The 12,977-nt window shown below is 36.8% G+C and overlaps 1 protein-coding gene across 9 annotated transcripts in view; it reads right to left on the bottom strand.

The window, feature by feature from the left end:
* MEF2A (myocyte enhancer factor 2A) overlaps window positions 1–12,977 on the bottom strand; it is an 81,708-nt gene that overhangs the window by 54,342 nt on the left and 14,389 nt on the right. Inside the window, exon 1 of one of the 9 annotated variants that reach the window (XM_065641458.1) lies at window positions 12,223–12,254. The exons of 7 other annotated variants lie outside the window; for them this stretch is intronic. The gene's annotated coding sequence lies outside the window, so the exon portion shown is untranslated. Of the gene's footprint in view, window positions 1–12,102; window positions 12,197–12,222; window positions 12,255–12,977 lie in introns of those variants that run through there. One more of the 9 variants, XM_065641457.1, reaches the window with a different exon arrangement.

Raw genomic sequence — 12,977 nt, 5'->3', positions numbered from 1 at the left:
TGAATAACCACCTTTTCTTGCAAACAGGACTATAGAAATCTAAGCTGTATGCAAAATGAACTAAGATTCAGACGCCTGTTTTTAAAAGAAGTTTTATCACTCCTAAATGCACATTTTTTTCTTTAAAGAGAGGTTTTCCCAAGCTGACAGACCAGACAGTTTTCAAGAATTATCAGCATCACCTATGACAGTACATGCACTCCTAGGTAATATGACAAACGTGGCCTTATCCAGGACCAGGGACAGCCAGGAATTCTGCTCTAGTTAGTTATTTCAAATTAAATGTGTTCACATTTCAGCTAAACTCATTACCCAAATATTTTTCACACTGTTACATTCTATAAACTTTTGTTGGCCCAGTGCTTAAGTCAAAAAAATATGTACCATCCTATTCTGAGCATTTATACTCCCCTGAAGTAAAATAGCCATTATCGAGCTATCTGAAAAAGCACAAATCTTTACCACATTTTCAAGTGACATTGAATTCTATTTTATTATTCGCATCCATAAATTTGGTCATGATATTTTCTAAAATACTTTATCTTTGCATTCTCAAAAACACGTTAGAATACAGTTGAAAAATAGGATCTGGAAACTGATGAGCTAATAATGGACAAAGAAGACCGGAGAAAGAGAACTAAGCTTTCAGGACTGGATTAAAATCCGATTTTAGATAGAAGCAGAACTGAAAATATTAAGTCATCTCAAGAATTCTGTTGCCAGACTTCTACAAACAGATTAAGAAAATAACTGCATGACTGAATAGCAGTCTGGAAAACATGCTCCAGAGAGTTTCTCAAGAAACTTTTCCTAATTTATCACATAATTTGTCAAAAGATGTGACTTTTCCATGGTATACAAAAATAGCCATAAAGAAAGAGGATTCTGAATGCTGTTAATAAAACCCAATATTTAAAAGCTATGGCCAGAAAGACTCATTTCCTAGTGAATGAACCACAGCTTTTAGAACAATCATGCCAGTTTGATCACAATTCTAAATCTTTTGACAAGATAATCCTCCCTTTTTCCCATTTACAGCTCTTGGAAAATTAATTAACTAGAGGTAGAAATCTCAACTTAAGTTTAGATATGATTGTTCCATAACAAAACAGAAGAGCGCTGGCAGGTATTCAGTTAGTTTAAAACTCAATACATGACTTTCACAATGGCAAGCTCAAAGTGCAACTAAAAACATTTAAACACAGGTTTTTAAATGCATAGACCTCCATGCAACATAAGCCACATAAGGAAGGTTTATTTCCTGAAGTAAAATATACATATAAAAATATATTAAATGTTTTTCAAGACAAAAAAAACATCGGCCTGAACTATATCATCAATCTGTAATGGCTGTGGAACTTAACTACCATGTAGCAAAAAAATAAAATAGCACGGAGCCACATGTCTTCTTATCAAAATTCCTTTCTGCCTCCAAGAAGAGAAGCACCACAATGTACCTTCCAAAACGCTGATACAAACATGTCTGCTAGACATGGCTTTAAATTATACACAATTTCACCCGCAACAAAAAGCTGCTACAAAAGAGCTCTGCTCTGTTACAGAAGACAAAACAGAACCCTGTGAAATGAACGATTTACGTTCATCTTAAGGAAGGGGTAGGGAAGGAGGGAAGTGGGGGGGGGGGAAATCATCGCTGAACTAATGCTGCTATTCTCAGCTGGGAAGATAATTTCCTTTCTTTAAATCTATCCTAATGATTCAGTAAGAATCAGCTGAGGAGATATCTTCACAAGCATTGCTAATTACCTAAATAAACACTTAATGTGAACAATAAAAAGGTTCACTTCAATGTTTTTCTTCATCCTACAATAAGAAAGAATAAAATACATATGCAGGACTGTTCCATTTCTAATTAATATATTTACCAACCAGAATGAAGCTTTCTTCTGGTTTTGCAATATCTTAACACTTCAACCACCTTATTCAGGCTCATTGATGCATCTTTAGATAACAAACGTGTTACACACCACTGAGTTAAGTCATGGCTTTAAGAAAAAGCATTATCATTAGGAAATCTATTTCCAGAAGTCTTCATATTTCGTCAGTTACCGCAGTGACACTCAAACTTAAATTACTGCTATCTTGGCTCATTACTTTTCCCATCTCAATTTAAGTTTATCAATAGATTAGAAGAATACAGATAATTTTATTCGGCATAAGAACAGGCATTTGGCGAAGGTGTAGCTCGCTATCTCAAAGTTCTCACACCTCTGTCTCACTCATCACATCTGTATTTAACCCTACAGAAATGAGCACAGCCAATTGAAGTCTATACAGTGAATAAGACTGCAAGTGGACAAAAGATATTTTCAGTTACAAGAGCTGAATACTGTTCTAAAGCACTGCATTTATTTGGTCAGATTTCTATGACTATGAATTTCAATTTCTATGAATTCTATTGAATTCTAGACAAGCTACATCACCTGTTCTTTCATATATGTGGTCACTTACTGTTTTCATTGTTTTATAGATTGGAAGCTTTGCTCTGACTTCTTAACACGGCCATGCCAGGTTGAATTCAGTGGGAGCAGCACTTGAAACATAAGCACCAACATGTCAAAGTAACCTTAAAAATTCAGGTTCCTGGCATTTCTATTTGCATGTCTTTATCCATAAGGAATATTGTCCTTCTTTTTGTCCGTGAGAACTACGTGACTTAAGTACATTACCTTTTCTAAGGAGATTTTTCTTGCTGAGATTTTTAGTGAGCATTTTTTTTTCTCATTTTACAATCAATCAGAACAGCAAAGAACCTATATATAAACAGCTGAACATTCATAAACCAAAAACTAGACAAAAATAATCCTCTATATAAATTGTGATGCATCATAACCACAGCTCACAGCTGGATTATACGGGGAAAAAAACCAAACACAACACACAAACAAAAACAACAACAAAACACCAACAAACCAACCACTCAACAAAACCAACAACAAAAACAAACACACACAAACACCTGAAAGCAACGTCACAAAAATACAACTCACTACCTTTACACATAGTTCAAAATCAAACAAGATGCCAACTGAGCTAAGTCAAACAGCATCCTAACATAAGATTTATAATTTATAGAAATGAAGACAGGAAGAAAAAAAATACTCAGAACACAGCACATGTAGTAAGGCAATGTTACGAGATTTTTTTTTTACTATTATCCTTTTAAAACTCTCTTTAAAATGGTATTCAAATTTTGCAGGCTGCACTTCAGCTTCTTTGTAGCAAATGCCAAATAAGCAATTCTCCAGTTAAGTAAAACAGTGTCTGTTCTCAGTATATTAAAACTGACTGGCGTATAACTGGCACTGTTTCCTAAGGCAAGAGTAGAAACCACAGCAGATTTTTCCTTAGGAAATACGTATATAAAAGGCATTTGTTTGCCTCTGTTTTTCAGTTTCTTCTACTGGAAAAAAAACCCAAAGAACATAAATTATGAGGTAATCATCTTATTTAGCACTGGTTTTACCTGATATAGACAACTGTACTAGCTTGGTACTTCAGCAAACTGATTTTGTGATTTGCAGCAAGACTTCTAAAACTCAGTGAAGTTCTGAACACTTACCAGTGACTGAAGTTCTAATAATTTATTTTTACTTTGTAAAAAGAGGAAAACTGTCCACCCTGCCCGCGAAGTACAAACTGTTGAGGTAATGCAACAAACAGCTGCAGGACAGCAACTTCAACACCTTACTGAACAAACATTACGGCCATCAAAAACATTTACAGCTGACTTCAGGAATGTAACGGGATACAAAGGCAGGCAGAGCTTTCGCATGGCTCTGCTCATACCTTCTCCTACAAGGAGCTTCCTCAAACCAGACTTTAATACAATCTGGCAGTTTTTAGTTTGAAGTTCTTAACAAGGGACAAATGCAAGTAGATGACAGAACAGAGATACAGAAGGATCATAAACAAGATTCTTCCTTGTCAGACTGGCCTTTGTTTCCAAGTTTGGCTTCAGTCGGTGGCTTTGTGATACAGAGCAGCGTATGTTCCCATTTTGTACTGGGGAAACTTCTTCCCAAGGTTTAGCTCATTCTTAAGTATCTGCTTCTTCCTGATCCAATATATCAATTTTTCTTCATGCTCTGCACAAGTTGCAGGCTCCTTTTTTTTTTTCCTTTGGCCTGCTATAACAGGTCATCTCCACAACCATTTCCCTCCTGAGTATACTCTCTTTCTTAACAAACATAATATACATTTTCAGTCTTCCAGAGGATTCCACATCATCCAGGCACCCTCCCCCCTTTTAAAGAAAACAGAACAGGAAAACCGAGAACAAACGGAAGAGATATCACACACCAAAGAATCTATACGAAGCTTTAAATCACTGAACAATTATCCAGAAAGCTTTCTTGATAATTTATTCGACGTCTGATTAAATGACAGCATGCAGTCATATTGCTGAAGTGCAACAATTATAAACCAGACAGACACGACAACATAATGCTTCAAACAGCCTGCATGCCTCACTAAGACATTCCGTAAACCATAAAGACGCCTACAAGTTTCTAACAAAGATTAGTGGTAAGATTCTTTTTCTGTGGCTGCCATAGCCTTTGCTCAAAACTCAACCTCATTTTAAAATTCAGAGATACCACCAGTTCAGATGTCTTAATAATTTTTTTTAAAGTTACAGTGTACTTCCAAGAAATTAAGACCAAATTTCAGTGAATTATTCCCTTCCCTGCATCCTTTTAAGCAAACAGTACTTTTATATTTAAGTAAAATAAACCACCACTACTGTTGACATGCTACAGCAGATCAGAGGGCAGGCCTTTCCAAACAAGCATGGAGATAAGTTTCTTTATAATCTCAAGGTTTCAGAAAGTGAGGCAGACAGGTAGCAAACAATAAAATAATGTAAAAGTGAGATGAATGCACTCGGCTGCATCTCAGTAGCGATATCTTGGAAAAAGATTAAATACATGCAGAATACAGGCAAAATCAATGACCTCGGAAAGATGGTGCTGGGCACCCATGGTCAGGAAATGGCCTCATTCTCACAGACACTAATTTCAGCAGCCACTTTTAAAAGGAGTCTAGAATGAAATTCCTTATGACCTGAAACGTCTTACTGATCCCAATACTTCATAACCCTTTTTTTCTCCCCCTTCCCCACCCCCTCCTCAAGGCTGGTGTTACTGCCCTCCATTTGGACATCTATATTCTCAAAGGCAATCACAAGGTAATGCTGTCCAAAGCAAGTGTAGGGCAGGCTACTAAAAATAAAGTACTTAAGATACATACCCCAACATCTAAGCATACTATAGTAAACTCAGTTTCTACTAAGAAAAGAAGCGAGAATGTTATTCAGAATATCTTCTGCTCCTGCATATAAACCTTTTCCTTTATTGGCACGTGATGTCTGGTAGTCTGGGCATTCATATATCATTAATATAACATTAACCTAGTCGCTTTGATTCACTTGCAAAAATGTTACCTAAACTACACTCATTATAGTACACTGAATCTTCAGACAAGAACTGTTCTCTGAATAGAAAACTAATTCTAAAACTAACTTTGAAACTATTTTTTCCTTAGCAATGGCAACAAACCAGCATATATAGTCAGTTAATACGGTTCTGACGATATGTGGAAATTCATGATGCTACCGTAACTCTGTTACTTGCTATACCCGCATGGCAGAGTAAATGGTAATATCTAGTTATTCCACCTTTCTTGCAGATTGATGCAAATAGAAAACTTAAGCCATTTGACCCTAACTAAAATTACTGCTTCATAGCAAAGTTACACGATTCAAGTGGTGCGTAGCAAGATGCATTAAAATCTCTGTCTCAATAGCTTCTGGAATGAAATACTCAATGACTATAAATACAAGCAAGCAGTATCATCCATTTGTTCCCATTATTGTATTAAAAACGGAAATTCTCAAAACTTCAAAAATATCTCAGTTTCTCTTCCTGTCAACAAACCCTGACAAACACACAAATAGAGCCACTAAAAAGGTCTGAATGAGAAGATACAGCTGATAGAAGTTTAAGTGAAGGACTAAAAAATCGAGGTCCCAAGTAAGAATCACATAAGTGATCCATACGTAAATATAAAAAGCCCTACTGATAAAACTACTACATCACTCAAGAATTAAACAAGAGCAAGGAATACTGAGAAAAGCAAGACATTGCAAAAGCTAGATCTTAATGTATTTGAAAGGCAGCCTATTTCCAATTGCATTAAATAGCCAGGAATTTGAAGCAGAAGCCCAAACAGGCTCAGATTATTGTCGATTTCCCTTATTGGAAACCTCTTCAATTTAAACAAGTATATTCATTTAATTTTGATATGAAACATTAGATGCAAATGCAAGCTTTTTGGAACTGTAAGGCAGACATTCTCCATCTTTACTACTTAGTCAGCCAAGTACTATCTGATGCAATGACTGCCTAGACCTGACAATAACCAGGATCAGTCAGGAATCAGACACTATAAATATAGCTGGCCATCCAGAGCTGCAGTACTGCATTAGAAAACACAGCTTACTATCCTGATTTTGGAAAAGGAAAAATAATTATCCTCACTATCAAAGAAATTGCCAGAAATGCCAAGAAGCAGCCCTGAAAACCACTTCAGAAGGGAAGATTGCATGATCAGTCCCAGTCTCCTGCACTATTAGATGGTCAAAGTGGACACCTCGGCATTTAGTTATTGCATCAATGATTTAAACCTGCTAGGAAAATTACACAAAACACCACCCATTTCACACACATTGCTGGATCCCTTCCATCCATGCTGTCTTCTTGTTCATCCGTGACTAAAACCTCACAAAGAGACCTGTGGAGCATATTTGAGCTGTAAAGCAATTATGTAGTAGTCAGACATGAATGACTTCTCCCTGAAGGTATTAGTTCTAATTGCTGCACTTAATGTTGACCGTAACTGCTCTTATTTTGGTAAGAGCAGTTGCACCCCACTATAAAACTTTGATACTGCCTGTAGCCCTGGCAGATGGAAGTGTGCAATGTGCAAGTTCAGATACTTCAGCCAATCTTTGAGCTTAGAGAAACAAGTGGTTAAAGCCAGTGTTGAATTCCTGCATATCAACTGGGAGACTTATTCAAACATACAAATGATTTTTTTAATTCTAACAGTACCACTAGAGCACATGAGGAAGAGGCTGCAATTTCTTCCATTTCTTTCTGGTATGGCAATAAAGCACTGCATCTCCATGAAAAACTCTATATAGTCACTCATTTAAGGAAAAAAAAAAATCTCACATACTAAATGTATTCATGAAAGTGGGTTCTGTATACTAGAATCAGATGCTAACTTAATTATCTTGCAGCATCTCCTTTTATTAATTCTAAGTAAATAATCTGTGAACGTGATTATATTGAGCTATAGGAACAAAAAAAGTGAACCACAGCGAACTGGCATGTACTTTGCACACCACTTTCAAGAACTTGCTTAGAACTCTTAAACATGCAAGAAATCTTAACTCCTCTTAAAAAAAGTTATTGTTGAATACTCCAGGCCTTCAGGACATTAGAGCTGTCATTCTTCTAACATTCTGACTGGAAGCCTCACAACAGCTGAAGCAATAAATATTGACAGCTAGCTGGCAAACAGCAGAGATACCAGTGCTCGGAGTCTCCAATTTCACCTGCATCAGCAGGGACAGAGCCTGGAAGGGACAGCATAACTAAGGCCTCATATGTTCATCTGTATCACTGCTGCTTTTGCCTTTATTAAAAGTATATTTTCCCCTCAATAAGACTGGAGTACCTTTGAACTTACCTGCTTTCATATACCATCCTAAAAAATCTTCAATTAACTATTAAATCCCATTGCACCATACAAATATATAGTAACAAAGCTCTAAGTCTGGCTACAAATCGTACTGCAAGAAACTTCCAGCATCCAGTTTCATCCTTTCATTCTCTTACGTAGCTCAGCTCCCTCTCCCCAACTGATGCTGTGCAAGTTTTGCATATGAGGCCACACATTTCCTTTAAAAAAAAAACCCGAACAGTCAACTTAGAGCAAACACTAGAAAAGCTGTATCCCGAAATACAAGATCATCCTGAGAGCACATAAGAAAGGGAAGAAATAATTAGTAAAGTGGATTTTAAATTATGAAATTGTATTGGTGACTAAGTTCTACTTTTCTCTCATCTCATAACCTCTACTTTGAGACAGGGTTACAGAAGCTGTAAGGAAATGCATTCAGACTTGCTTAAAGAAAATTAAAACAAAATGCAAAGCGACAAAATTCTTTCTTCCCACTGGAAGAATGGTGTCTTTCCAGCAATTCACTCTGCAGTTCAGACAAATTGCAGATTTGATAGTTGTTTTTTAGCAGATTTCATCCTGCTGCCAAGTTAAACAGATTTTTAAACAGAGATTTGAAACAAAGACTTCTTAGTATAACCCAAAATGTTGACCACTGAGTCAGACCTAGCTGTCAAAACTTCAGCCTGCGATTTCATCTGAAGCGAACAGATTTTTACCCCTGCACAGACACACCTATGATTATGGTCTTTGTTTAGATTTGTAAGAATTCACCAACATACATTGTCATCATTTTCCCCAGCACACAGCTTCACTGGGGGAGCAGTGGAGACACCCTCTACACTATAAACTTTTGCCTGCTTTCAAAAGGAAGACACAAAGCAAAACAAGCTTACCTTGTACTTCTAGCACACACTACTCTTAACATGTTACGTCAACCAATACTTGTAGAGATTCTTCCTTCCAGCTCTTGTAGATTTTCCTTTCTCTTTGCCTACCACTGAGTAGATTTCATTTTGATTGCAACATCTGATTAACTACATTGGCAAGCCTTTAGAGATTGCAGGCACACCCCTGCATATACATCACTTAAAAATAATAACAAACTCTTTAGCATTCCGCATCAGAAAAATCTTAAGGCTACCACAAATGCACAGTTCAGTAGTATATATGCATAAGCTGGGTCTATTGCATGAGTGTGCAGCATCTAGAAAGCAGCAAAGCACTGAGCTTTGGTTTAAACAGAGTAAATTAAGATTTCTGCTCTTCCATTGTAATGCTGCCAAATCAGTCTGTTTGTATTATTTGCAATATGTCAGTGTGGGCACGGAAAGGAAGAAGTACTTAGTCTCTCTAGCGAATCCTTAGGCTCAAAATCTCCTTTTACTCAAATGGGTGCCCTTGCCTAATTCTTTCAGGAGGTGGAACTGAAGCCAAACTATTCCTGAACAGGATGGCAATATTCCCCATAGTCTTGCCATATAGAGGTGAGATAGGACTCAAGCCTCAGTTTGTTCTTGATTGGAATGAGTCCAAGTTCACTTCAGTGAAGATGCTCACCCCATGCAGCTGGAAGAACGGCATTAAAGACAAGGGGAAGACCCCAAAAGCGGGAAAAAACGTGATGGAGGACAGCAGCAGTAAGAGTTTACATAAGTTTATCTGTAGGGAGTTTTATCTGTGGCACTTTATCCAGTTTGATGCCACGAAGCATAGAACAAAGGCAGGGATGTGGATTTTTAAATTTAGTAGATTCAAACAGACATTAAAAAGAAACTGGTTCTCATTCACTTTTCAGGATTTCACCTTGAGAAGGTCTTTCAAGGACGCACATGGTATTCTTTGGCCTTATGAAAGCAAAATCAATTAAGCACAAGATTCGGTTCTTGTAAAGAAAATTTGTTTAGAAGAACCATCAGAAAAAGCAAACTAAATCATGAAACTTAAATTAATAAATATTTGTCAATAGCACTGACAAACCCACTACAGCATTTCCAAAATTTATATTTGTAACTTTTCTTAAAGATTAAGTACCTGAGGATCAGATTTCTGTTTTCAGACTTCATTTAAAAATTAATCCTTAGTCATCATGGCAGCAGAAGACTAAATCATAACAGCCTAAAAACCAAACAAAGTACTCCAAAACTTGTTGTAGATTAACCAAAAAAAACCCACCAAACAACAACACAAAAAACCCAACTAATTTTGAATTCTCAGTCCTCTCCTACACTGATATGCAGACACAATGCTGCAGGATTCCAAATTCTGCAGTTGGTTATATCTCAGTTACAAACCTAGTCTCTTCAAATAGTTTGATAACATTTTATTTAATTAACAGAACTCTGAAAACACTCAGAGAAATTGTAACTTTTGAGAGTTTCACCATTTTATTCACTTGCATAAGATCACATGGTTACTAGACACACGCATGCTAAATATATTGCATGCTATCATGGCAGCAGGTCAGTTCTGTACAAGCTGCTTGTATTAAATTTCTCCTATAAGCGACATGAGAGTTTAGCTCTGCTACAGCAAATATAGGAAGAGGCCTCACATTCCAAAGAGCCATCTGAAGGGAAAAACTATGCCAACAGAGTCCTAAGTATGCCAGTGCTACTTTAACCCACTTACTATTTTTAAAACATACATGTAAGCCTTGCATTTATGTTATCTATATTATTAATTTTTAAGATTCAAAACTCCAAAGCTAATTGGTTTGTCTTAGTCTCTTGCTACGAAGATTTAAGGAAAAGGTCACAAGATTATGGTCAATAATATATGACGTGTAAGACTGATGAAATTCAAAACAGATTTTATTAACTGGATAGGATATTCAACCATATTTGAAATGTTTTACTGGTTTATTAAACCAACTGCATACACAGTAACTACTATGACACATTTATATAAGTATCTTTGCATACTGTTCCTAAATTTCACAACAGATGTCCTCTGTAAAAGATACCAACATATAAAAAAACCTACACATTGTCTCTACATGTATTGACATATATAGAAATACACACACTGGCATATAAAAAGTACAAACAAATCTGAGTTGTCAAAATTAATGAAGCACACACTAGAAATATTTTATCTGCCTCTGTCACAACGCTTTCTGATGTCATACTACAGAAGAGTATATCACTGCAGAGTGCCAGCCTAATGGGGAAAGGAAAGTAATCTCTTCTAAACGCTGCCTATAGACTGACACGAGGGGACATTTCAGAAAATGTGTTTCATGGCTTCAGACTGCTGCCTTGGAGAACGCTAAAATAAAAGGGGAATAAAATTTGATCACAGGGGTCAAGAGAGATTAGAAAAGTACCAGTCTTCTGCTAGAAGAATTAATCCTTTTCGTAAGCACAGAGGAAACCTTAACTCAAACTCAAATACTTATCAGTAAGAGTGTAATCCCAGTAAGCTTCAGTACTGCAGTTGGAGGCATGGAGAATCCTATGGAACTTCGGTAAATATTTAGGCAGCTAGTCCACATAAAAATCTCAGACTGTTGCTACTCTAGAGAAACCATATCCTGAAGTTTAAAGTATGGTCCTCATTTATTGACTAGGTTTCATTTTGACATTAGAACTTCTGCACTAAGAGGTCACGTTAGAATCACCAAATAATCTCTATTATAGCAGAGATTTTTTTTTTAAATGAACCAGGAGAAAAAGTACAAGAACCAGCAGAATAAGTATTCACATAATGTCACACATAAGCACACGATGGAGATACTTTATCTGGTCAAATAGCATCATATTGACTAAGTGCTAATACACAGCAGTCCTCTGCCTGATAGCTTTAACACCAAATCTGGGCCATCTTTGCACTTACAGGTTTCTGTGCAGCTGCTGGTAAGAATTCCCCATCCCCCCAGGCCCGTGGGAGCACAGAAGTTGTCGCTGCAAATTAAAACCAAAAAGAAAAAAACAAAAAAACCAACCAAACACACACACAAAAAACCACCACAACAACAAACCACCTCCTCAAGAACCATGCTTCATCTCTGCATAACTCTCAAAAACGTGCACCTGGATGAATTGTAATGTTCCAGCTGTTTACTTCTGCTAAACTTTGCATTTGACTTGCTACTGGCTCAAATATTTAAGCCATCACTTCCTTATCTGTATCAATCTTGAATCTCTTTAATAGATATATCTGACAGAAAACCCATCGTTTACCCACTGGGAAGATAAATGAATTAAAGCTCAAAAAAATAGCAGAGAGAGACAGAAGGGGTGGGGGGGAGGGGCGTAGATGGGCACAGAAATACTTCTGGCTTACTTGCAACTATCTCAAAAAAAAAAAAAAAAAAGAAAGAAAACACACCATAAACACCTGAAGTCTGACATATTCATTCTTCCAGATCCTCACACCAAAAATCATATGCAACATAGCTTCAATTGTTCTCATCACTTCACTTTAGTGAAGTCACATGGCATGCCATACCTCTCTTCAAAATCCTGTTCAAATCTGTCACCCTGCCAAAGAAAAGGACAAGAGATTGTTAAATTGCATCTCGTCAGAGAGACAAAGATTAAGGCAATTGCACCAGGGTCAGAAACCAATCAGTCAACTTCCAAGGCAGGGCACCAATCCTGAATTTCCTCAATGGCAAAGCACTCAAAACAAGGCAAGGTTTGCTGATAAAAGTAACATTTGCAGCTAAAGCAACAAATTAGCAGACAAACTTTGAGACACAGAAGTCCTCCAGATCACAACTTAAACTTTTAGGATACAGGTATCAGTTGGAGAGCTAAAAAAAGTGCAGAAACGCAGCACTCTCACTAGAAAATTATTTCTACTTTTTTTATCTTCCGTATTTGTATATAGCAAGAGTTGATGGAAGTTATATTGGGCAGAATGAAGTCCACAGTTAAAGCTAATGCTTCTCAGAGTCAGACATCCATTTGGTGAGGTCAACTTACAGCAGAGTAGAAACTACCGCCACCATCATCCAACTGTTACCAACACCACAAGATCTGTACGCTGGACAATTCAGAAGCCTCTGTCATAAATACAGATCGAAATTAAGCAAAATTTTTTACCTCCCTAGTGTTCCTGATTTGTTAAAAGCCACCTGAGCAAAAATTTTCTTCTTAGGACAAATTCTGGAACTACAACTTTTACTAAAAGCCACAAACTTCACTGTAGTCTAATCATCTAAATGAAATACGTAAACAAAAGGGTTTTTTTTTTGGTAA

Source organism: Caloenas nicobarica, chromosome 10 (genome assembly GCF_036013445.1).
Source record: "Caloenas nicobarica isolate bCalNic1 chromosome 10, bCalNic1.hap1, whole genome shotgun sequence".
Lineage (NCBI taxonomy): Eukaryota > Metazoa > Chordata > Aves > Columbiformes > Columbidae > Caloenas > Caloenas nicobarica.
This window is presented reverse-complemented; position numbering and strand designations above follow the sequence as displayed.